Here is a 26,843-nt window from a genome sequence, read left to right on the forward strand (position 1 = left end):
ACATGCCACTCCAACACCCACCCAATCCATGCCACTCCAACACCCACCCAATCCAGCCAATACATCATCCCCCCCCACCCAGCAAATTCATCACCCTCCTTAGCTAACTCCTTGGATAATGAAGATTGGGTTGACATAAGGAAAAATGCTGCCTCTAGCTCAATATGCGTTAAAATAAAAGAAGAAGGTGGTATTACTTCCCAACCGTTCTTCACAGGATGTTGCCCGATGCTTCGGATCAGTGCTGGCCTGCGTGCTGTGGGGTGGGCACGTTCCTTAATATCTGGTGGGAGTGCCCAAAACTAACCCAATTTTGGTGTAACATTAAGAACCTAATCCAATCAAAACAAGCTGCACCTCCTTCCCTCCAGGCTATCATCAATCGTGCATGGCACGAGCACCGTATGGGATTTATGACAAGCATAATCAATAACTCCTCTACATCCTTTAGCAAAGTATGGGACCCTTGGCTATCCTTATTTCAATACCACTCCCCACTCCCATACTATAACTTGAGCCATTACCCTCTAAATACATCCCTCCCACCCTTCATGGCTTTAGCCACACTGCCTACTCCTCTTCTACAACTACTTTCTTTCTCTTATTCCACCTTTTTTGTTTGCTCTCTTCTCCCTTCCTCATCATTTCTGTTTCTCTCCTTTTGTTTACTCTCTTCTGTTTTCTTTTCTCCTGTATCATTCTCCTTAAAAAACTACAGTCCCTTTATTTGGGCTATCCACATCTTCATATGCTGCAACATGTCTATTTGAATTTATTACTCTTAATTATATATATCTTTTGTCGAAGTACTATGTATTATGTTTTTTTGTTTCTGTATGTTAAGGACCTTGAATAAACGAATCTTAAAAAAAAAAAATAACACATAAAATAAATATAACGTTTGCTAAAGATCCCAGGCTGCAGCCTAATCTTCCTATTGGTTGATTAGGCCCTATTTGTTACACTGAATCACTGAATGGTTAGCAATGCGTAAAATATAAAGCAAATTATTATATATACTGTATATATATTTAATATATTTATGAACCACGATTATCTACTTTCATTATAGTGATAGCGTAGTGACTTGAGTTCAGGAAAGTCTTATGAAAAGCAAAATGCAGATTTGTTTTCTGTGGAGAAGTTAGGAAAAATGTAGACATTTACTTTTAAGGGACAGAATAAAACAGGAGGCATGATTCATTCATTTGCAAGAGGAGAGAAGAAGGTAAGTAAGCTAGTAATAAAGTAAAACTAAGCCATTTAAATTGATGGCCCAGTACAGCCTCTGGCGCACTATTACGATATGCTTTATAAATCTTTTCTAAACCTGTTCAAAAGACAGGAAATGGCAGTAGTGAATTCTAAAGTTAAAAGAATAGTCCACCTTTATGGACTTTTAGTGGCTACGTAGCCCCCTTGTCACTGCTGTGTTCAATGTAGGTACACTTTCTGATCCTATCTCTTGCTCTGGGTTTCTCCAGCTAACTCAGTATCGATTATCCCACAGATCTGTAGGCAGAAACGGTGAGAAGTTTTAAAACTATTCTATTTGCTGTTCAAATCACAATTGTTAAATAATAGGGGCCACACTATCCTTGCTAAAGTCCACTCCTTTATTTAAAACCTCCAGCACATATTTTGGGAGCTGCAAATAATTAAATGGCAGTATCCCGCAGATGATACAAAGAGCTGACACTCCACACCTTGGTGAGAGTCACTCTCACTCTAGACCTCTACACTTTCCTCTGCAGTGGCTCTCCTGATCTCCAATCAATTCCCCTTGTTCCTTTCTCTCTAGACATGGGCATCTAACATATTATAAATGCCAAGACTCTATTATTACGCTAAGGAACTCTGATTTATGCTTACTCAATCGACGGGTTGACTGAACAGTTTCGGGCCATGTGCAGTACCTGTAAATGTACTCAATGATTCTGCAGCTCTGTATGGCTTTCATTTGTCTCCCACCCAGAGCTATGTATCTATTGACTGCAGCTCTCTAGCGATCCCCACTACCAGTCCTCGGCTTAACATACCTCATGGTGACTGCCAGACAAGGTCAAGACTATTATGATGGGCTTGAGCTTGGAATCAACTTAGACACTAGTCATACTTGAATGGACTTTAGACCCTTTGGATCAACCTTTCGAATTGGACTTAGAACTCTGCAAAATATGACTGGAAGTACAACTCAGGATTAGAGAGCCTATTTAAATTCTCCAATCCCACCACTTATTCTCATATCCGCATCCCTGGGTGGGACCACTCTCTAAATTATGGGTGTAGTCTACTAAATGGCAGGCCCAGCACTACTATTAGGATAACCTAGGCAGTAGCCTAGGTCATCATGGTTTAGGGGAGCCTGAATGAGTGTTATTATTTTTCCTGTGGTGCTCTCACACTGAGCACTGGCCTCTGACATCAAGCCGGCTCCTTGTCCTCCATGTCAGTGATGGGTTGGAAGTGATGTCACAGCCCAGCATCTCACTCCCAGGAGTAAATGTATCAATATGCGGGTTCTTCAACACCCGCGTGTTCAGCCTCTTCCGCGATTAAATTTCAAACGGCGCTGCATTGTAAAGGGAAGTTAACCCTTTACAATGCAGCGCCGCTTGAAATTTAATCGCGGAAGAGGCTGAACACGCGGGTGTTGAAGAACCCGCATATTGATACATTTACCCCCCAGACTTATAGGAATAGATGATGCTGCTAAGACCCTTCTACATGCCACCTGCTAAGCTAAGAAGCAGGGAGGGGGATAGAGGTGAAGTGACCATTGAGGGGAGCACTGGCCCTTCTAAAGGCTGCATAGCCTGTGTGGAGTTGTTCCTCGCCGAGGTACCCATGAAGATGGCGAAGATTGAAGAGAAGAAGGAAGAAAAAGTAAACAACTCACCGGTCCTGTGGTCCAGTGGTGAGTACATATCTTTTTTTCTTGCAGGTGCCGGTAGCAGTGGGCAGGTAAGCAAATCAGGGCTCACTCTCCCATGTTGGGCAATCAGCGGCCGCAATGGTGAGCCAATCCAGAGGGACGTCCGGAAGAGCCATGACAAAAATGAAGATGATAGCTGTGGCAGGTAGCCCTTGTAAGGACTAGAAGCTACCCTTTCACAAGAAGACGTCGGAAAAAGCGCCCGCCGGAAGGAAGGTAAAAGACGACGCGATCAAGACGAAGAAGAGATCAATGGTAGAAAGCCAAGAAGTCAGTGGAGACCAGTGTGCCGAACCAGAGAAGAGGTGTCATCAACTGAAGGGTCTGGAAAACCTGAATATACCGCAAGCTGAGTATCGTGCACAGAGCAGGTAAGTATAATTACTACTCTTAGGTTGTACACAAAGCCCAGAAGAAATTCATTCACTAGGCCTGTGGAACAAGTAGTGAGCACAAGGCCTGGGCTCAGTTAGGACACAGGTAGGGTATATCTGGGCACAAGGCCCCATAAGTAGCTGGGCCCTAAGGCCCATTAGTGTAGCAGGGCAGCAAGCCCTTTAGGTGGGCACAAGGCCCTATGTTTATAGGGCACAAGGCCTAATAGTCAGTTAAGTTGAGCTGAAAACCCATCAGTAGACCGGGCACAAGGCACTTAGCTTAGTGATTAGGCATAAGGCCCATTCTTTACTGATTAGGGCACAAGGGCCTTAGTTAGATTATAAGGCACAATGCCTTTAGTAGGTTGGGCGCAAGGCTCATCAGTAGGTAGGGCGCAAGGCCCATAAAGTAGGAGGGCGCAAGGCCCTTGGTGTATTTATGCCCACTAAGCCCTTTATATTTGTTTAGGGGCAGCTAGGCCCTTGATAGTTGTTTAAGGGCGCTAGGCTCTATGTTGTTAAGAGGGCATTATGCTCTGATAGTGTGTGAGGACACTAGGTCCTAGTTAGCTTAGAAGGGAGCTAAGCTCCGGTAAGCATAGGAGGGCGCTAGGCCCTGTTCATTTAGAAGAGTGCTAGGTACTTGATGTAGTGGGGTATTGGGTCCCTTGTGAGTGTGGTGTAAGCTAAGAGTGGCATACGAGACCCCTCTATCCGACCCAGAAGGGCACCCAAAATCATGAGCTCCAAGAGAGGCAGGCGTAAAAACCAGAGTTCAGGTGGCAGGCAGAGGCCTGCTGAGCGGCTGAGAAGCGGTGGACACGCGTGGCCCAGGACAGGTGAGCAGAAAATGGAGCGGTCAGTTTCCGGGTTAGTAAAGGTAGGGCTGTGACCATTGATGAGGTGGTGGCTGGGCCGTAGTTTAGTGCATGATATTTTCTATGCCACCTGCCTGTCTTCTTCAGTGTACTCCCCTGTAGGGTCAAGGAGTCAGACCCTAACTGAAGATAGTGCTGAGACGGAAAGAGTCTGGGGTGAATCTGATGCTGACGGTACGTGGTCCATCGTAAACAAGGTAAGACATCTGTGTGCATCTGTTCCGTTCCCTTACAGATGCTGTACCTTAATGGATTTACAGTTAATTGTATAAGATTCTATGCACCTGATTCAATTATCCGCATTATTCTAGGAATAACATGGCCCGCAGAGTATTACCATTACTACGATAATTTCATTGTGGATTTTTGCTCGCAGCTTACTGGGCTTTGAGCAAAATCAGTGTTAAAATTACCATAGTAACAGTAATATTGTACATGGCAAGTTTTTATCCTGAATAACGTGGCCAATTGAATAGGGCCCTATGTATTTGTATAAGGTTCTTCAGAGTGTATGTAGGGTTTATCTTTTAGAAACTATAGCTATTTCTATGATACTATGGTATTTAGTACAACATACAATTAAGACATCATACTAATATTGTAAACATAATATTCAATGTATAGATAGATAGATATATTTATCTATAGTTTATTGCACATATAGTATAAAATATGTGCAGTATTTAAAATATTATTATCATATCTACCGTGTGTCATTGTAACTAAATTTAAATTCCTCTAAAAAATATAAATGTATGATCACAGTGTGCGCAGGATAATATTAAGCCATGATATGCAACTCAAATGACAATCTTCAACTCTTGCAAACATCAAGACTTCTGAAAATTCCTGTTTGGTATTTTCTTAAGCTAGAAAATAGAAAGGAAGAAAAAAATATGTTTCTGTTGACATTAAAAGTCATATTACCCCAAGGCTAAATATCAGACTAGATATATATTTCTGCTGTTGTTTTTTGTGGTGTGTTTTTTTTTTTTTTTGCTTCTGTATCATTTGGCCTTAGTAAAGTTCAGGCAAAAGCTTATCAAACAATGCCCCCGGTTGACTATCGCTGTCACACATTCTGGTAATGCACTGTATTAAACCCGTTTCCTTAATCCTTCTCAATTTCTAAAAGCCTTTCTCCTCTGCATGCTAAGAATAAGCCAGAGTCAACTCTGACCTATAGACCACTTCACCAGCTGAGAGCAGCCACACAGATCACTCGATACTTGTTACATGAAGATATCAGTGTCTTTATTGATAAGAAGCATAAAATTACAGGACATTGTCTTCTTATTCATTGCAAACTGTATGAAACATATACACTAGAGATGTTCACTGACCCCCGTGTTCTGGTTTTGGATCTGGATTAACTTTGTGTTTTTGGTTTTGGTTTTGGCAAAACCGCCCTTGCGTGTTTTGGTTTTGGATCCCGATTTTTTTTCTAAAATCCCCAATTGTTTTGCTAAAATCACATATTTTTGCTTTTTGTCCCCCTACATTATTATTAACCTCAATAACACTAACTTCAAGTCATTTGCAGTAAATTTTGACCACCTCACAGGTCACAATATTATTTTCATATACTTTCAATCAAAGACTCCAGATTTAGAAGACCAAGCCAATTAGCAATGGAGCTGTCCTGAATGTCACTGAAGACTTTGAAGAATACTGTTACCCCTCCTTTTTCTTTTCTACCTATGAGGCTGCCCAACTGCACTAGAACTGTGCTACCCCTTCTGTGTCCCTCTGTGAAATGGCGCTGGATCGCCGTGGAGGGTGGTACTTATAGAATCCAAAGCTCAAGAGATCAGATGATGTAACAATGACATTTTGGCTCGTTTTCAATTCTGAGGCCACGCAAAAGTACCGAGCAGGCTCGGCTCGATACTCGGAACTGCTAAGTTCGGGTGTGTTCGGTCCTAGGGGAACTGAGCCTGAGCATCTCTAATATACACCAATCAGCAAGAACATTAAAACCACTGAAATGTGAAGTAAATAACATTGATTATCTTGTTACAATGGTACTTGTCAAGGGTGGGATACATTAGGCAGCAAGTGAACAGTCGGTTCTTGAAGTGAGATGTGTTGGAAGCAGGAAAAATGGGAAAGTGTAACAATCTGAGCGATTTTGACAAGGGCCAAATTGTGATCACTAGATGACTGGGTGAGAGCGTCTCCAAAACAACAGGTCTTGTGGGGTGTTCCTGGTATGCAGTGATTAGTACTTACCAAAAGTGGTCCAAGGAAAAACAACTTTTGAACCAGCAACATGGTAATGGGCACCCAAAGCTCATTGATGTGAGTGAGGTATGAAGTCTAGCCCATGTGGCCTAATCCCAAAAGAGATCTACTGTAGCGCAATTTGCTGAAAAAGTTAACGCTGGCTATGACAGAAAGGTGTCAGAACACACAGTGCATCACAGCTTGCTGCATATGCTGATCAGAGTGCTCATGCTGACCCCTGTCCACCGCTGAAAGAGCCTAATATGGGCATGCGAGCGTCAGATCTGGAGAATGAAGCAATAGAAGAAGTTGGCATGGTCTGATGAATCAAGTTTTCTTTTACATCATGTGAATGGCCGGCTGTGTGTGCATAGTTTACCTGGGGAAGAGATGGCACCAGGATGCACTATGGGAAGAAGGTAAGCTGGAGAGGCAGTGTGATGCTCTGGGCAATGTTCTGCTGGGAACCTTGGGTCCTGGCATTAATGTGGATGTTACTTTGACACATACCACCTACCTAAACATTGTAACAGACAAAGAGCACCCCTTCATGACAACGGTGTTCCCTGATGGCAGTGGCCTCTTTCAGCAGGATAATGCACCCTGCCACACTGTAAAAATTGTTCAGGTATGCTGTAAGGTACATGAAAAATAGTTCAAGGTTTGAATCTATCTAGTATCCCAGTATGAATTCAAAAAAACACAGACTAGATCATGCAGGGAATAAACAAACCAAAATCCCATTGAATGGAAAGCAGGTAAACTGAGTAAACAAATACTAGAAAGCAGACCGCCTCAGACAAAGCAGGAAAGACGTAGACTTAACTCTGGGAAATGTATATAAATTGTGAGCTGGAAATGATGGCAACCAGCTAGGTCCAAGGACACATGGAAACAGAACACTGGTTAGCAAAATATCAAAGGCACAGAAATATAAGATTTTCATGGCTATAACTTGTAGAATACAATTCAAGGAAACCAATCAATGCCAGCTAGGTGCATGGTGAGGGGCAGGAATAAATAGTCAATCAGGCAGGTGCAGATAATTGAATATGGGAATGATATTAGCTCATGCAGGTGAGGAGAAAGTGTCCTAGTATAACAGCAGCACCTCTGGTAGCACAGAGGTACTGCAGGCTTATTAAAAAAAAGACAGAGTCCTGACAGCTGCTTTGTTTTGCAATGTAACTACAGTACCCTCCATTGCCATCAGACCTTGGTTGGATGTCCTCATAGTTGAGGTCCTCTGTCACTTTCAAACAAGTTGTCCAATTATCTGTCTGTACATCTCACCCCTGCAACACACAACATTTATCCCCTTACAGCCACTTCCAGAAGCCTGCAAATGATTCCTAAATTCAGTAAAACCCCAGTCATTCTATATTTCCCTGCAGGGCAACAAAAGTGGGGAACAATATATCAGTGTCTGTTAAATCTGCCTCCAACCTAAGCTTTTTTTAAATATCTGTCATTACATATTATATGCATGTGTGTAATTGTAATGCATAATTGCCTTTTACTGTAACCAGAAAAACCTGCAAATGTTGTAGTCTGAACATACTTAAAAATAAGAGGTAACTCTCAATATTTTGTTTTCTGGCAAAACAGTGTCTCTTCGGCACTAGTCAACAAGTGTAAGTGTCTCTATAGTATCAGTCAGCTAGCTTTTGTCTCTCCAGCATCAGTAAGTTAGATAAAATTTCTCTTAAGTGTCAGTAGTTAGCTCAATCATCTCTCCAGCATATGTCAGCTAGTTAAACTGTCTTTCCAACATTAGTAAGCTACCTTGTGACTCTCCAGCATCATTTAGCTATCTTCCACCACTCTCCAGTATCAGCTAGCCTGTATTCAAGCTTGGAGAGTCTGCCCATCATTTATGTATAAAATAGTGGCATTGCCTAACCTTATTGTGCTAATCAAAGCTTAATACATGACCATTGATCTGAAAGTGCCCTCAGAATATACACTCAGTGGCCACCCAATTAGATAAACCTTTCTATTACTGGGTAGGACCCCCTTTGCCACCAAAACAGCCTGACTTCTACATAGCATGGATCCAACAAACATTTCTTATTTTGGTTCATGTTGACTTGATGCACATCTTCCATTCCACCACATCCCAAAGGTGTGCTATTGGATTGATATCTGCTGACTGTGGAAGCCATTGTAGTACACTGAACTTATTGTCATGTTCGCAAAACCAGCTTGAGATGACATGTGCTTTGTGACATGCCACATTATCTTGCTGTACGTAGCCATTAGAAGATGGGTAGACTGTGGCCATGCACATGCTTATGCATATGGGCAGCAATAATGCTCAGATAGGATGTGACATTTAAGTGGTGCTCAATTGGTATTAAGGGGCATAGTGTGTGCCAAGAAAACACTCCCCACATTTCTTGCCTATTCTGGTGTTTGGCCTTAACAACAACTGAACTTCTTGACCATGTCTACATGCTTCCATGCCTTCCACATGATTGGTTGATTAGATATTTGCATTACAGAGCAGGTTTACTGGTGCACTTAATAAAGTGGTTACTGGGTGTATACTATATATGTAATGTTTGTGTATTCTTACGTGCAGCAAAGCTATAGTGTAATATGCTAAAACAAATTAGCAAGTTTTTGTCAATAAAGGAAAAGTAGTATAATGAAATTATTTGTTTTCATAACTGGAGAACATGCAGAAACATTTGATCAACAATTGTTATAGGTACCCTGTGTAGTGCTCTCCGCTTTCTCACTTGTTTTTATATGCTGTAACTTTGAAATATGTCTCATGCAGTTCTGAAAAGCTCCCAGACCACTTCTTAAAACAACTTACCACAGCAATCGCATACTCAACAAACAAAAGCAGCCATTTACTGAACAAATCAAATGCAAGTTCTCACCTGGGTCAAATTCTGTTTTCTTTCTCTTGATTCTTAAAGTCTCTTTTTTGAAGATCTCAACAGCTCTTTTGATGTTTATACTACATGAGTATTGTGAAAAAAAACACCTTTAAAATAAGATAGAAATTTACAATGCATGTTATTGACTGTTTAGATGATGATATTTAAGGCAATTTTACTCAATATATTCTGCATCAGCTGATCCAGGAAGTGGCCACAGCCCCTAAAGTGCTTCCAGCACTCTGCCTACATGGCTGGTACAAGCACTAATCAGAGTGCCTTGAACAGTATAGTAGTTATGGCAGCGCCAGTAGGGTGAGTACCTGTCACCACCAGAGATCTGGAGGTCTGTGGTCTATTCTTTTAGGGATTTTAAAGTTGAAAATTACTAGTTAAAGTTGTGTTTACTTGCACATTTGACTATTAAAGTGATCTTTTGTTGATTTATTTCAAATTACTGCTTGTCCAACCCTCATTTAGGTCTTTAATGACTAGTGTGGCGCCCCTTTGACTGGTGTTAAAGGACATGGGCCCTGGTGATTATACTAATTAAGAGAGACACCCCTGGGGTATGTCTGAAGACCTTTAGCAGGATCAGAGGACTTAAACACCTTCTTCCATTGCCTGGAAATAGGGACCTAGAAGAGTACCTTAGGAGTAACTACGGGACAATTGTCATTTCAGTTACATTTGGGACCTCTATTCAAACATAAGCAGGCATGATGTTAGTGCTGCCAACACTGCCAATTTGGCTGCTGAGAAACTGTTTAGACAGGATAGCTGGGTAGAGATGCACTAGCCCAGATACCCGTAAAGAGTGTTGCCCACCTTAACAGAAGAGTGTTGCCCACCTTAACAGAAGACTGTTGCATGCATTACAGTGATTACTTGGGTAGGCCCTGGCTGTCCCCGCTACTTCTCTGATTACTAGTGCCTTTCATGTCACCTGGGGCCAGCCAACAAAGCGCAAAGATACACCCCTTCCCCTCCCCTTACTTCTCCTCATCAGTCTCCTCTCCTCCTCTGCTTTGCACAGTGACTGGCACTTTCTTCAAGTTACCTGGAGAGGGGTGTATTAATGTTATGTGAGGGGTGTTTTAATGTTATCTGGAGGTGCAATATTGTTATCTAGGGATGCATCAATCTTATGTCAGGGGTGTATTAGTGATATCTGGGGGTGTATTAGTGTTTTGTTCGGGGGTGAAGTAATGTTATGTGGTGCTGGTGTGGGAGGTTCACAAATGGCAACTGAAGGTGTATTAACACCATGTTTAAGCTAATGTATGTGGGGTGTATTATTGCTATGTGGGGGCTGGTGTGGGATTAATAATATTATTGAATAGACATTTATTACATTTGGGAAATGGTTGGTGTTAAAAATATTGTGTTGTGGTGCTTTCTTAACAGATACGAGTGCTGGAGTTGGTTGCAGGTCGCTTCCGGGAAAAGGTTACCTGCAAGATCAATATCCTGCCTATTTATTTCATTCCAACCTCCACCTACTGCTGCCCACCTCTTTCAATTGAAACAGTGGTTTTAGAAAAATGGGATATTTAAGACAGCTGTACAAATGGAAGCAGCACTGTTGAGTTTGTACACTGGTGCCTGTTTAATTAACAAGTACCTATGCTAACACTAATTTATATATCTCCAGCTTCCACAACTGTGCACCTTCACTGTCTAAACAAGATATGCTGAAAAAGATCGTAGAGGCAGAGACAAGCAGCAATAAGTAGTTGTAACATATTAATACACAGTGGTCGAAGTGAAAATTTAGAAAAGGTATTATGGAAAATCACAAGTGGCGTTATGGAAAATGTCACTGAATTAAATTTATAGCTTTGCAATAACGCAGTAGGAGAAGTGGCTATGGCATACCACCGTATACCAGCCTACTTCTAATATATATATATATAAATTTTATTTTTCCACAAGATCAGGGTGCTGATGTCGTCTCCTGGTGTAGAAGAGGCACTTTTCCACAAAAGTAGCCATAAAAAACAGACAGGGGTCCAATGTTATGGTACAAATGTAGTCAAAATGATGCGTTTGTATCTGTCATCCAGAAGGGACAGACAACAGGATCCACTGGGAGTGGCTGGTCTTTTCTATAATACTGTTACAGCAGTGGCTGTGTGTTCTCTTTTGCTGCATTGGATACCTCCCTCCTGTCCGACTTGTGATTATTACCTGTTGTTTCACTAACTAGCTTTTATCCTGCACAGAGGAGGCACAGCAGTTGGTAGGAAAGCATTGCAGTCAGCAATCAGAAAGCATAGGGTGTTTACACGGATTGGCCACTGGTCACTACCCATTTCAAAGCCAGCAGAAGGTGTGTAGTCACTCTGTTTGCCAGAATTTAGCACCGACCAATAGATAAGGTATATCCTGGGTCGCTTGTAAAATGGTCTGACCTTCCACCTTATTGGTTTTGCAAAAGGAAATGGCTGTCTGCCCTGCTCTCATCACCGCCGTTTTCTGGATAAATTTATAATTAATAAACTCTGACTTTTCTTCCAAAACTTAGTCTGGTGTCAGTGGCTTTATTTGGTAAAGTCTTAAGATATATGTGGATGTTAGGGTAGAAGGAGGTTGGGTGTATGAAAGGAAATATCATTGCTATACATTTTGAATAAATCTTGGCCTGTCCGGCTACAACTAATACATGTGACACCCCCTCTCTGAGTGTGGAAGAACCTATTGTCCATTTCACAAACAAATAGCATTTGACAAGTTTAGTTCACTTACGAACAAATAGCAATTTTCTCTCTCTATGGAGGATTCCAAACTCTTTCCCCAGGTAATGAGAGAGAATGACTGAGCAAACTTGCGCCATTTTAAACTACAAATTGCAAGTGCGACTATTAATTAGCCTGTTGTCTGACTGGCAGGTCAGAAGACCCGAAATGGGCCTAATGAATGGAGGCCCCTCCTCTCTCTTCTTCATTCACTCCAGGGAACTCTTGATCCGTCTCTTAGCTTTTGCAAAGCTGTCTTACCAATACCAATTTTTTGGGTGAAGATGAAGCGGGGGACGTGTCATATGTGACTTGATCCGAAAGCTTGGTCAGAAGGAGCTGTTTGCATGTGTGAAGATTTATGTTAGTTGGAAGGAAAGACATTACATATGACTTCTTAATGGTTGCCAAGAGCAGCAATGCTACTTGAACAAGTTGGGCCTACTTGTAGCTACCTGCCACTAGACCAGGTGAACGCCCAATGAGATAGGGAAAGGAGGGAATGTTATCATACAGTTCTTATAACACTACTCCACAATATACTTCTAATTTAGGAAAAGTGTTTTTATTTCTTAACCAACAAATTTTATATTATTTGCGGGGGTTGTGCTGCTCAGAGTTAAAGAAAAGAACAGCCTGTTTTATGCCTGTTTAATAAAGATGTCACCTCAAACCTTTAAGTAGAAAAGACAAAAAAACTTTAGATTTTAGCAGAAAGAGACATATGTTTCTTGGGGGGAGGGTCCTGGTACACATTCTGATCACCCTGAAACACAACACCTGTTTTTTTGCACCAAATTAAAATTACTTTGACTAGAAAATAGTTTGTTGCCTACTACATAAAGATGTCACTAAAACTGACCCTCACAAGATTGCTTCTTTCACTAGAGACATTTTAAATTAAATAAATATAATTGTATTTTTAGGTGTGCTGCTCATATAACAATAGTACCCAGTTTTTCTCCACTAAATAGAATTAGAAAGGAATACTACTTCAGAATGGTGTCCCACTAATTTATATATATATATATATATATATATATATATATATATATACATACAAGTTAACCCGTGCATGATACTCATGCATTCTAGTCAAATCAAGCTACTTAAGGTGTTAAAAAGGTTCTTGTCATGCATTTGGGCCATAGCCCAGGCCTCCTCAGGTGAAGAGCGTTACTCCCCGACGCAAGCGCCCTTTTTTAACGTGGTTTTGTCCACATGTCACCACCTCATCATTTTTCTCCATCACCTCATCCTTCATCTTCATCGCTACGTCCTTCATCAAGCTACTTAAGGTGTTAAAAACTCCCCACTGTCGCCCCTGGCAACCACCAACCACTTCCAACTGTCACTTCTCCTTCAAGAAATATATAGGTCAGTGTATAACTCTGCCCAGCAGGTGGCGCTGCAGCTTAGTTTTTTTTTTTTCACACACGCCACTAGGCATATATATATTAGATTATACTATACTATACACAGTAGCCCGTACTCTACCTAAATGGTTTGACAGGCTGACACCCAATCGAATAGCAAACTATTCTAACCGCATGATTGCTACAGAAGTAAACTGCATTAAAAATAATCACAGCTATTGTTTTCTATGTAAAATTCCCTATTTCAACCTGTCTAATGCTTTAGTCACTCTCTACACTCAATTTTAGGAGCACAGCCCGCAATCCACCTTCCTCCCTACACTATGTTCAGGGCCTGATTAAGGGTTCCAGCCGCCCCAGGCTAACACACCAGTTGCCGCAACCCCCCCCCCCAGCGCGTGCGCGCCTCCCGTCCCCAACCCATACCTATATTTCTATGTTTATACACAGTGTTCAAAGTGGAAACTTAGAACAGTTTTACACTTAAGCCAGTAGAAGTGGAGGTATGGAATACCACAGCCTATCAGCCCACTTCACCACTGTGTGTGCATGTACATACATGTGTGTGTTTTTTATATATATATATATATATATATATATATATATATATATATATATATATATGCACAAAATTGTAAAATATTAATTAATACATAAAAACACACAGGCCCTGATTCATTGAGGAAAGGAAATCCAAAAAAAATTGTAACTTTGCATGCCAGCAAAACCATGTTGAATTGGACTGGGATGTAAGTTAAACTGTGGGGACAGGTTTATAGTTAGGGTAGGGCATGTCTTAGATCAGGGGTCAGGGAACTTTTTTACCCTTTACCCCCAGACATATTTAGATACGCCAACGTTACCCCCTTGATTTGAAAGGAAGGAAATCATATATTACTAATTACTGGAATTCAAAATTTTATTGTATCTATTCGAAATTTCTTTGAAAGCTTCAACTTCAAAACTTCAGGTTTTGGAGAAATGATGTTGCTTCATTTTTGACACGAGAGCATCAATATTGGGGCATTTTGATGTCAGAGCAATTTGGATACAGTCTTCAGCGTCCAATCGATTTCTCTGCTTTGTTTTTATGTTCGTTAGAGTGGAAAATCCTTGTTCGCAAAGGTAGATTGTTGCAAAAGGCAGCAACTTTTTGACTGCCTCCTCGTGTGTAATTTTGAATGCCTTTGCAGCTGTTGACATCCAAAAATACGACAGATCTGCTTTGTTTTCAAATGCAATACCTGCTTTATTATTGCATCGAAGCTCTAGAAGTGCCTCTGCCAACACTTGAGGCTCTTCTGGTACAATAGCAATTTCACATTTAAAGGGGTCTACAATCCAACTGACAGCATGGGAATCGGCAGCATTACCCCCAGGAATTTCATTTTTACCCCATCTGGGGTAATTTACCCCTGTTCCCTGACCACTGTCTTAGATCAACTTTAAAGTGCTGTGTAAACATAAAGCTAACAAGTACATGAAAAAACAGCCAGTATTTAACTTATGTGCAAAATAATAAACTAATATGCATCCCTTGCATTGGAACATGGCTTTATCCAGGAGAAAACTTACTAATTTTTTTTACTTACTTTCCTTAATGAATCTCTGCAAACACATTAAAATGTTACTACAGTAAAATTACACATTCAAAGATAGACAAATTGTGCCGTTCTCTCTTACCTGATCTTGCAGCGTAGACTACCTGATATTCGCTCTTGCTTGTTCTTGAAGTGTTGTTGTCAGTTGCCTTCTGGAACCTTGGGGTCCTGTATTGAAAATGTGAAAAATTTAATTATAATGCAAAATGTTAACTAACCCTGAATGATTCAAACACAACACTCCATTATGACGAACTAAAACTACCCCCTAGTACAGGCACATATAGGCAATAAAATATACGAGAATTATTTACAGTCATATACTGACATCTACCAACCCCTGACAGTCAGCTTAACCCCCCTTAGCCAATTAATAATTATGATGTCCCCTGCAGCCTATCCCCCCACCCCTGAGTCATGATTCCCCCCCTCCTAGACAATTAATAATATTGTTGCCCCTACAGTCTATTTTCCACCCCAACATGAGTCATGATCCCCCCCTCATAGACATAAAATAATAATGATGTCCCCACAGCCTATTCCCCCTCCCCGAGTCATGATCCCCCCCTCATAGACAATAATAATGATGCCCCTGCAACCTATTCCCCCTCCCTGAATCATGACCCCCCCCACATTGACAATAATAACGATGCCCTGCAGCCTGCCCCCCTGAGTCATGATCGCCCCCCCAATAGACAGTTAATAATAATGATGCCTCCGCAGCCTATTCCCCCTCCCCCTGAGTCATGATCCCCCCCATATGGACAATTAATAATAACAATGCCACTGCAGTCTATCCCCCCCACCCCCCTTGGAGAATTAATAATAATGAAGCCCCCGCAGCCTGCTTTTGACTTTAACTTACCTTGAAGATTGCTGGACTGGTCCTCTTCTGTCCTGTGCGATGCTCCGGTGCTCCTTCCTTCTAGCAGTGCGGGCGCGATCTGTCTGCTTAGTGTGGTCACGTGAGATGTTAAGCAGAAGCTGTCAGCTGCCGCCTGCTTATTGATGCTCAGCCTGTCACTGACTGTGCATGGAGTCATAGGTGGACTCCGTATACAGAAGCGGACCCCATAAGGTAGGAATTTTGGGGGGTGGGGGGGGCGCGGACGGGTTGAATCGGCCACGAAAAAAAAAAAAGTATTTTTTTTTTACTTTACCAGCGCTGCGCCCCCCCGCGACCCAGCGCCCCAGGCTGCAGCCTGGTCAGCCTGATGGCTAATCAGGCCCTGACTATGTTTGTTCTAAAATGGCAGATGAGAACAGGGGGGAGAGCAATATATATAGAAGATATCGATCTAAGGCTCACAAGAATTTTGGATCAATATTTTCCCAGAAATTTAATTTTGCCTCGTTTTCAGATCTGATTTTGGCAAAAAGAATCAAGTCATGATTTAGTTCTACTTGGAACCCCTGACCCTATATTTGTGCAGTGATGAGGGGGAAAGGGTTGGACCCCAGACCAGTAATTTACCTAGGGTCATATAGGGTCTTAATCTGGCTCTGCTATATCTATTTGTACTTCCTCTTTGTAATATGGGCACTGTTCCTTATAATTGTTATACTAGAGATGTCACAAAGAGAGAAGCACTTAGGGTACATGAAAGTATCAAGGAAATATCTTATATGCAGGATAGTTAAGACCTTTTGCTCTAACTGCTGCATAATGACAAAATGCCTATTTCAATATACAAGAATTTGATATGGAGGAATTTTGCAAATGCAAGTATTTGATTAATTCCAAGATGCAGAAGGTCTGCTTACCCTTCATCGGGGCCGTCAAAACGCGATAAGCAGGGTAAGCATGGCGGGGGCGCCAAGACCGAGGGGCGCTCCCCACCGCCTGCCATCCTGCATATCCGCCAGCACATAAAAAAAACATGAGAAAAAAAAACGGCAGCGTCAGGCGCCCTCCTCCCTCTCCACTCTGCTCCCTTTTCAGTGACAGTATCAGATGTGACGTTATCACATCCCAAAGCTGTCAGTGAGGAGCAGCGCAGAGAGGAGCCGCACACAGAGCCAAGAAGAGAAGAAGACATAGGTCATAGAAAGGTAAGTAAATAATGGAGAGCACAGCAATGTTCAAGAAGAAGGGGGACAGTAATGTGTAAAAAGGGGAGGGGCAGTAATTGGGAAAAAGGAGGGGGGCAGCAATGTGGAAAAAGGAGGTGGACAGCAAGGTTAAAAAAGAAGGGGGACCACAACATTGAAAAAGGAGGGGGACAGCAATGTTGAAGGAGGGGACAGTAATGTTGATGAAGGAGGGGGCATCAGTGTGGATGAGAAGGGGGGCAGCAGTGTGGATTAAGGAGAGGTACAGCAATGTTGATGAAGGAGGAGGGCAGCAGTGTGAATGAGGAGAGGGCACAGTGTGATAAAGGTGCACAGTGTGATAATGAAGGGTCACAGTTGGATCGAAAGGGGGCACAGTGTAATGAAGAGGGTGCACAGTGTGATGAATGAGGGGGCACAACGAAACTAGTTTGCCAAAAACTTAAAATCTTATTACAAAGAATACATAGTCTTCATTTATATTATTCATATAGCAATTAATGTTTGCTGTTTAATGTATCTATTTGTATTACTCTTTTTATTATAGTGTACTATATGGTTTGTTTTAAAAGAAAAAACATTATTGAATGAACAAATAATTTATAAAAGAGGAGGGCACAAAATTATTTTTTGCAGGGGGGCACCCAACATGCTAGCACCGGCCCTGCCCTTCATCTACCTCTGAATGGAACATTTGAAAAAGAAACATTACAAATACTTACCTTAAATAATATTTGATCTGGAGGTTCTGGCTGACATTTTGCAATTCTTTCACTTACGTATAGGGCTTTAATCAAAGGGTGTAGACATCGGCCCTCGGACTGAATATAACAGTCAAGATTGGCCTGTTCGGGTTTGATTGGTAGAGTGCAGTATTACCTTTTATTATAGACGACACCAATGGCATAATAAATATATTAATTCTCCCTCCACAAATCACCCGTCAACTTTTCCCCTTTCCAATGCAAAGGATGAGCTTAATGTGTATTTTTTACCCTACACCTTCCTCCATTTGACCATTCTCCCTATATTCTCCGGGCTCTTCAGCAGTCCTTCAATGTATGTCTTTTGATTCCATCGTTGTTCTATAGTCTAATAAGAGATATCTGTGGACATGACATTTGTTTTTGAGTGATATTATAATTTATATGAGTATATATTTTTATACTTTATGTATACTGTTTTACTTATGTTTAGATTATTTTATTGATGTATATCGTATTTCATTTTTATTTATTTATGTATCTTTAAGTATATATTGAACTAGATCTTGTTATATTTAATTGATATCTAAACATTGCTACAAACCATGAACACAAAGAGAAGAAAAAAGGGATACGGCAGGTTAATATAATTGATCAGATTTTGGTTGGTTCAGGATCTTGCGTTAGCATGTGGAATGAAGTGTGGGAATTTCCCTATTAGTTAACATCCTATTGACATGACTATATCAAAGGGTTTGTGAACCAGATCATCACTATTCCTGCAGCTTCTGTATTGGCAAATATGCAGGAAATATGTGTAAGGCATGCTGAGTACATTTGACAGCGCCTGTACATACTATAGTAGGTAAAAGATTGTGGTGTAAAACTTTAAGCACTGCATATTCTATTGATCACAGGGAATGATTAAACTAGAACACAACTGGGTCAGTATTTCATAAAAAAAAAAAAGCCAGAACACCTTTTAATTTAAAAACTAAATATTTAATACTGACTCCCAATATTTTAAAGTGTAAAATTGGACTGATCGGCACAGCCATAACAACCCTTGGCCAACGCTACACCCATTTACAATAAGCCCAATCCATTTTAGGGTCCTTAACTTGGGACAGTCCCACCAAACACTATTGGGAGACATGATTAACGAGGAAGAATGAAAGGCAACCTAGCAAATAAAAACATTATAGTAAGTGCGTGTTAGATACAAACAAAAACAAAAAAAAATTAAGCATTACTTGGAACAGAAAAGAATATGGGCTTGATTCATTAAGGAAAGTAAAGCAAAAAATGAGCAACTTTGCACCTTGGCAAAACCATGTTGCATTGGAGGGGGAGCTACATTTAAAATGTGGGGACAGATTTATAGTTGGGGTAGGGCATGTCCTAAATCAACTTTAAATTTCAGTGTAAAAATAAAGCTATCAAGTATTCGTGTGCTGCATGAAAAAACAGCCAGTATTTAACTTATGTGCAAAATAATAAGCGATAATGCACTCCTTGCATTGTATCATGGTTTCGTGCAGGAGTACTCATTTTTTTGTTGAAGTTCATGGAAGTCTTTGAGAAACCATTGTTCGATCTAATTTTAAATTTCAGAAATGTGAGAACCACTATGAAAACAGTAACAGGCTGTGAAAGTGTCCAGAACATGGTACCCATCTGCTCTGTCTGTCATGCAACGTATTTTGGCTATTAGTACATGGCAGATGGATACTGTTTATTTCCTCAATTTCCAGCACAGCACAGAGTATGGTGTAATCTTGCCCAATATTTTGGATATTATAAGCTAACCATTTGCAGCATAAAAGAGTTTAATAGGATGTACAGTACATGTAGTGATGGCAAAATAAATATCTTCTACAATGGGTCAGGAATAGGGGTGTGCACCGGCCACTTTTAGTGTTTTGTGTTTTGGGTGTTGGGTTCTGATTAGCTTGAGGTTTTGGGTTCTGATTTGTTTTGCCAAAACACCCGACGAAAGGTTTTGGTTCTGATTTAGGGTTTTGGGTTCTGATTTATTTTTAAAAAAGCATAAAAAGTGCTAAAATCCAGTTTTTTTGTTTTTTTTTCACTCCTACACTATTATTAACCTCAATAACATTCAATAACAATCATTTCCACTAATTTCCAGTCTATTCTGAACACCTCACACCTCACAATATTGTTTTTAGGCCAAAAGGTTGCACCGAGGTAGCTGGATGTCTAAGCTAAGCGACACAAGTGGGCGGCACAAACACGTGGCCCATCGTAGGTGGCTGTGTAGGCTTGAATGGCCTTTTTCTGCTCCTCCATCCTCTGCAGTATATAGAGGGTGGAGTTCTAGCGCGTCAATACCTCTTGTTTTCGATCATGACAGTGCATTTTAATTATTTTTGGATTTGCCCCCAAGTTTAATATCTGATACGCATCTATCTGGACTGCGTAGTGGAGTGGCCCCGGTACCCAATTTGGTACCGGGGCCACAATACCTCCTCCAACTGGTCTGAATTCTACTGCACAGATGTCTGCTCCTACCTCCTCCAACTGGTCTGAATTCCACTGCACAGATGTCTGCTCCTACCTCCTCCAACTGGTCTGAATTCCACTGCACAGATGTCTGCTCCTACCTCCTCCAACTGGTCTGAATTCCACTGCACAGATGTCTGCTCCTACCTCCTCCAACTGGTCTAAATTTCACTGCACAGATGGCTGCTCCTACCTCATCCAACTGGTCTGAATTCCACTGCACAGATGGCGGACATTGGATGCACGTCTAACACCAACATAGCTGTTAAGGCCGCAGTTATCCGCTTTGCCATAGGATGACTACTGTCATACTTTGTGCTCAAGGAAAACGACTGTTGGACGGTCACATAATGCCAAAAAAAGAGGTGCAAGATGGAATTGTCCTTGGGCCCTCCCACCCATCCTTATGTTGTTGAAATAGGACATGCACACTTTAACAAACCAATCATTTCAGCAAAAGGGCCTACCAAACAACTGTGGCTGAAATGATTGGTTTGTTTGGGCTCCCACACCAAAAAAGCTATTCATCTCTCCCTGTACAAACTAAACGGGCTCTACTGAGGCAAGATGTTGTGCTCATCCTCATCCTCTGATTCCTCTCCCCCTTCAGTGTGTACTTCTTAATCCTCACACATTATCAATTCATCCCCGCTGGACTCCACAACCACAGGTCCCTCTGTAGTATCTGGAGGCCAGTGCTGTACTTGATTGAGGAATTGATAATTCATTTTTATGAACATCATTTTTTCAACATTCTGCGGAAGCAACCTCCTTCGCCGCTCACTGACCAGGTTCCCCGCTGCACTAAAAGCTCTTTCGGAGTAAACACTGGAGGGGGGACAACTCAGGTAACTTGGGACTGCACAAACAATGAACGTAGTAATAGAAATGACAGTTCCTCTTTTTTGGGAATGCACAAACAATGAACGTAGTAATAGAAATGGCAGTTCCTCTTTTTTGGGACTGCACAAACAATGAACGTAGTAATAGAAATGGCAGTTCCTCTTTTTTGGGACTACAGAAACTATGAACATAGTAATAGAAATGGGAGAATGCAATGATTGGGGCCCATGGAATAGTGTGTAGCCCACTGCAACAGGTGACTAACCACACCCCTTCAGCGCACAGCTGAAGGGGTGTGTTTAGTCACCAGTTGGGGTGTGGCCATTCGCATGAGGGGTGTGATCAGTGTAGAAGAGACATTATTTAGACAAAGGCCAGGCAGCATTTAGGTCAGTGATAACAAATCACGAAAAACAAGAAAAGGGACTGCATTAAATGTCAGAGAAATGTACAAAAATCAAAATACTCTTAAAACATAGTATGTATTAATTATATGCTCTCACTAATTAGTTAAATAAACTTTATTTTTTTGTCTCCGGCTTCTACTCTCCTTGTAATCATGTAATCCTTCATCATCAGGAGAATTAATTGTAGACAAAGAATAGATGTAGTGGAAATGTTGCAAACAGTTCTTTATATCTAATTAAAAAAAATATGGATGCAGCACATAGCATGAACAACGGGTGTTTCAATGGTTTAATAAAGTATCTAAATGCACCTGCGAGTAAATTTACTACTTGCCGAAGGTTTAGTGTTCCAAACTGCTGCATTTACTATCAGACGGTTTGAGGCTGCAATGTAAAATGCTTGGCGATGGGTGGAAGATTGCAATCTGTTTTACAGTCGGCGGTTTAGTCAAAACTGATGGCGGTTTGGACTAAACCACCATCAAAACCTCCATAAAAATAACAGATTTTTTTTACTAGCTTCTGATTGGCTTGTAGTGCAAACATGCTGTTTGAGCAATCTTGCCATTCAAAGCACAAAAGGAGACATCAATGACTTCTAAAGCATGGTGCAATCATTATTTATTGATTAAGGGACAAAATTCATTTATATGGTGGGGCAAATTTTATTTTTATTATATTAAGGGGACAATTATATTCTATTATTATATTATGGGGGCTCTATGTAATGCAACATTGTGCATTAGCAAACAAATCGTATTGCCCAGTTAATTTAATTATTTATTCATATTTCGCCATCATACAATTCAATAATAGTGTCCCCTTAATATAAGGAAAAATAAAATGTGCCCCCATAAGTTGATTATAAAATAATTTTGGCCAATAAATCAATAAATAATGATTGCTCCATAATTTATATGTCTATGGTGATTTCCCTTATGTTCTGAATGGCAAGGTAGCACAAACAGCATGCAGTATGAGCAATCTTGTCTCTCACAACCAGCTCTTTTTACTGGCTGTTTTTCTAGCGTTTTTCCCAGCAGTTTGTAAAGCAGCAGCTTAGTAAATCTGGCTCGGGATGGCTATAAGTGGTGGTTTGTGAGCCTTTTAACTGGTGATTTGACCTTTAGTAAATCTGTCTGAAAACTGTTGGTTTCATTAAACCACTCTTTAATAAAACTAGTTCTTAGATACACCGCATGTGTGGCCATCCAAACGCCAAAAGTGCCACACATTACCCTTCATTGCAAGAACAATATACAACAGCCATAAAACAACATTGGCACCCTCATGTTACTCATCTCAAAATGCACTCACATGCCCCTTACTTGCTCCAAAATTGCACCAAATGGCACTGAGACCTGCATTTAGCTCCAAAATAGCTCCACATGCCATCACACCCCTATTTGTCAGAATAGGTGCTCACATGCCCTCAGACCCTCAAAATCCCCCAGATTCCACATGCAATCCAAAACGTTCACCACATGCCTCTTACATCACCTATCTATCATTGTTAACAACACAACCATCTCCTCTGTCACCCAACTCCGTTGCCTGGGTGTCACCCTTGACTCCTCTCTCTCTTTTGCCCCCCACGTCCAATCCCTTGCACAAGCCTGTCGCTTCCAACCGCATCCGACCCTTCCTCTCACAAGACGCCACCAAAACCATCATCCATGCACTTATCATCTCCCGCCTTGACTACTGCAACCTTCTCCTCACTGGCCTCCCCCTCTCCCATCTCTCCCCCCTTCGATCTGTGCTTAATGCGGCTGCTAGACTCATCTTTCTCTCACGCCGCTCCTCCTCTGCCTCCCTCTCTACCAGGCCTTACACTGGCTCCCTATCCCCTACAGAATACTCTTTAAACTTCTCACTACCACTTACAAAGCTCTCTCCCAGTCTACTGTCCCCTACATCTCTAACAGCCTTACCATTTACACTCCTGCCAGCTCCCTGCACTCGGCTAATGACCGTCGCCTCTCCTCCAATCTAATTACCTCTTCTCACTCCAGAGTCCAAGACTTCTCCCGAGCTGCCCCCTGCACTGGAAAGACCTCCCTCGCTCCATCCGTCTCGCTCCCAATCTGTGCTCCTTCAAACGGGCTCTCAAAACTCACCTGTTCCTGAAAGCCTACAAACCATTCACTTAACCCCTCATCCACTCTGCTTGTTCTCCCCCCCCTCTCCCCTTCTCCCTTGCATCACTGCCTCCCTCCGTGCCTGTTTTGTCCACCCTCCCTTAGGATGTAAGCTCGCATGAGCAGGGCCCCTCTCCCCTCCTGTCTCCATACCTACTCTTCTGCTCTGCCCTCACTCCATATGTCTGCCCGGAGTTTCTGAAGCATTGGTACTTTGTGTTTATTGTTCTGTAATGTTTTACCCTGTATGGTCTACTGTTTGTACTATGTAAGGCGTTGCGGAAACCTTGTGGCACCTGACAAATAAAAGATAATAATAATAATAATAATAATAATAATAATACATGTCACTTAGACCTTCCCACATGCCCCCATCCTACTCATATCTCCCCATATGCCGCTCAGTCTTCCCCAAATACCCCACAATCACCAATCAGATCTCTACATATGCCACACAGACGTCCCCACATGCCACTCAAACCTCCCCATATGCCACTCAGACCTCCCCAAATGCCAATCAGATCTCTACATTTGCCACTCACACCTCCAGGCTATGCCACTCATACCTCCCCATATGCCACTCAGAACTTCCCAAATGCCAATTCGATCTCTACACATGCAACTCACACCACCCCAGTATGCCTCTCATTTCTTGCCTATATGCCACTAAAACCTCTCTACATTCTTGTTTGGTGTCTCCATCTTCCATTGTCTCTCCATGCTTCCCCCATGATGCACCACAGGTAGCTACACTGGAATGTCATCCACCAAGGACTGCTTTATCATTGGCGGCTGATACTGCTGCTGCCTTGTAACCACACATTTTCCCATCTAACTGCTATAATATGTATTTATTCCACTTGCTTATCTCAGGTGATCCCCAAACCTCTTAGATTTTAAGCTCATTTGGACAGGACCATCTTTACTTATCTGTTGCGTACGATGTCCGGGCTTTTTAAAGTAAAGATACTGCTACTTATAATAATACTAAAACAGAAAGTCAGCCATGGAAGTGGTTTTCTTAGTTTGATCAGCAGAAGCCAGATTCTGGATAGGATCAGTGTGTACAGAAAGGGATGCTAGAGTCTCTTGAGCCCTCCTGTGGCCACTTCTGTAATAACGCATGTTGGTCACATGCTGAAATTAAAATTCTTTTCTTTCTTGAAAATGTATCTTCCTTGTAAAATGATAACAGAGAGGGTGTTTTTTTTCCATTTTTAAGCAAGTAAGAAATTTTCCATTTCATGGAATAAAGTGCAAAGAGCAGATGTATTTACTTTGTTGTGATGTGAACACAGCAAACATATAACTGCATATTATGTAGTGAGCTTTTTCCTTATTGTGTTATTGGTATGGTATGGAGTTATTCTCACATCCAATTTGAATTTGTCTTAATTTAGCGCTGTCCAACACTCAGGGCTAGATTTACTAAAGGGCGGTTAGATGAAACCACCAGTTTTTAGACGTTTTTCACCACCAGATTTACTAAACGGCAAACTGCGCTTATAACGGCCAAAATTAACATTTTTAAAAACCACCACATTACAAATCACCATCCCGATTTTTACAATAATGACCATATAAACATCCAGATTCACTAAGCTGGGCTTTGCAAATCCACCACAAAACCGAAATCCAAACGGCCAAAAGAAAAGAGGTGGTTGTGAGAGGCGAAATTGCTGAAACTGCTGCTGTTTGCCATTCAGAACATAAGAGAAAGCTCACCTCATAGATATATATATATATATATATATATATATATATATATATATATATATATATATGTGTGTGTAACACCCTCTCCGGCGATGTTATTCACACCTCCCAGGGACCAGTGGCGGATCCAGGGGGGGGGCGATCGGGGCGATCACCCCCCCTAGCAGGGGCTTGCTGCCGGCGGCTGCACACTATGTGCAGGTCCGTTCGGCAGTGACAGGCAGGGACATTGTGCTGCCCGGCTGCTCTGATTGTGTTTTAAACACAATCAGAGCATCCGGGCAGCACACTGTCCCTACCTGTCACTGCTGAACGGACCTGCACATAGTATGCAGCCGCCGGCAGCCTCAGATGTAAAAAAGGGGGCGGGGCCTAAATCGCCCCCCCCCCCCCCCCTAAATCGCCCCAGGTAGAAGAATTCTCTAGATCCGCCCCTGCCGGACACTGAATGTATGACCCAGACACCAGGAGCCAGAGGAGAGAGACAAGGAACCATTGCTCAGCAACAGGAGGCTTGGATGAGCTGAGCACAACAGAAGCAGTGGGAGACTGACAGCAATGTGTGGAGGATTGAAAACAGCTAAACCGCTGGTGGTTTGATCCAAAAAATCACAAAAAAAAAACGGGTTTTTGTTGCCTGCTTCTAATAGGCTTAATATCTCAAACATGATGTTTGAGCTATCTTGCCATTCTGAACATAAGAGGAGGCACTATTCACATATAAATGATGGGTCAATAATAATTTATTGATTAAGGGGCAAAATAAATTTATAATTAACAAATGGGGCAAATTTAATTTTTATTATATCATGGGGCAATATTATTGAGTAATATTATGGGTAAATATGAATATATAATTGTATCAACTGGGCAATACTAATTGATTGTTAATGGTGGATATAAAGATTTATGATGCACAATGTAGCATATATAAATAATAAACTCTTTAAATCACTGTTCTAGATCATCCAGTACATATCAATAGTTTCATTATTTTTTCTTAATTACAATTAAAATAATAAAGCTTTAAATCTTCTAGCAAAAGTATATGCAGTGCTCAATAATGTCTTTGAAATCTTTACAGTAGTATCCTAGTCAAACAAGAGGAAACAGTAATACAAATACTTTAAATGTGTTATTATAGTAAGTGTCAGTCTGGATAGCTAGCATTTTTGTGTGTTTATGCAGATTTCTATATCATAGTAAATGTTATACATGACTATCTTTAATGTGATCAGATGTGCTATTTTACATAAAATTAATGGCACACTTACCTAATCTCCCCAAGTGGTCTGGGAGATTTCTGCGTTTTGTGGAGAAAAGGCCCCCCTCCTGGATCCAGCGTTTCTGTGTTGATGAAGCCATTCTCATTATGGGACCTCTCCTTCACTGAATTGTGTCATCAAGACCCAGTTGTCCGATGACATGAATTGCG

The sequence above is a fragment of the Mixophyes fleayi genome, chromosome 4 (assembly GCF_038048845.1).
Source record: "Mixophyes fleayi isolate aMixFle1 chromosome 4, aMixFle1.hap1, whole genome shotgun sequence".
Classification (NCBI taxonomy): Eukaryota; Metazoa; Chordata; class Amphibia; order Anura; family Limnodynastidae; genus Mixophyes; species Mixophyes fleayi.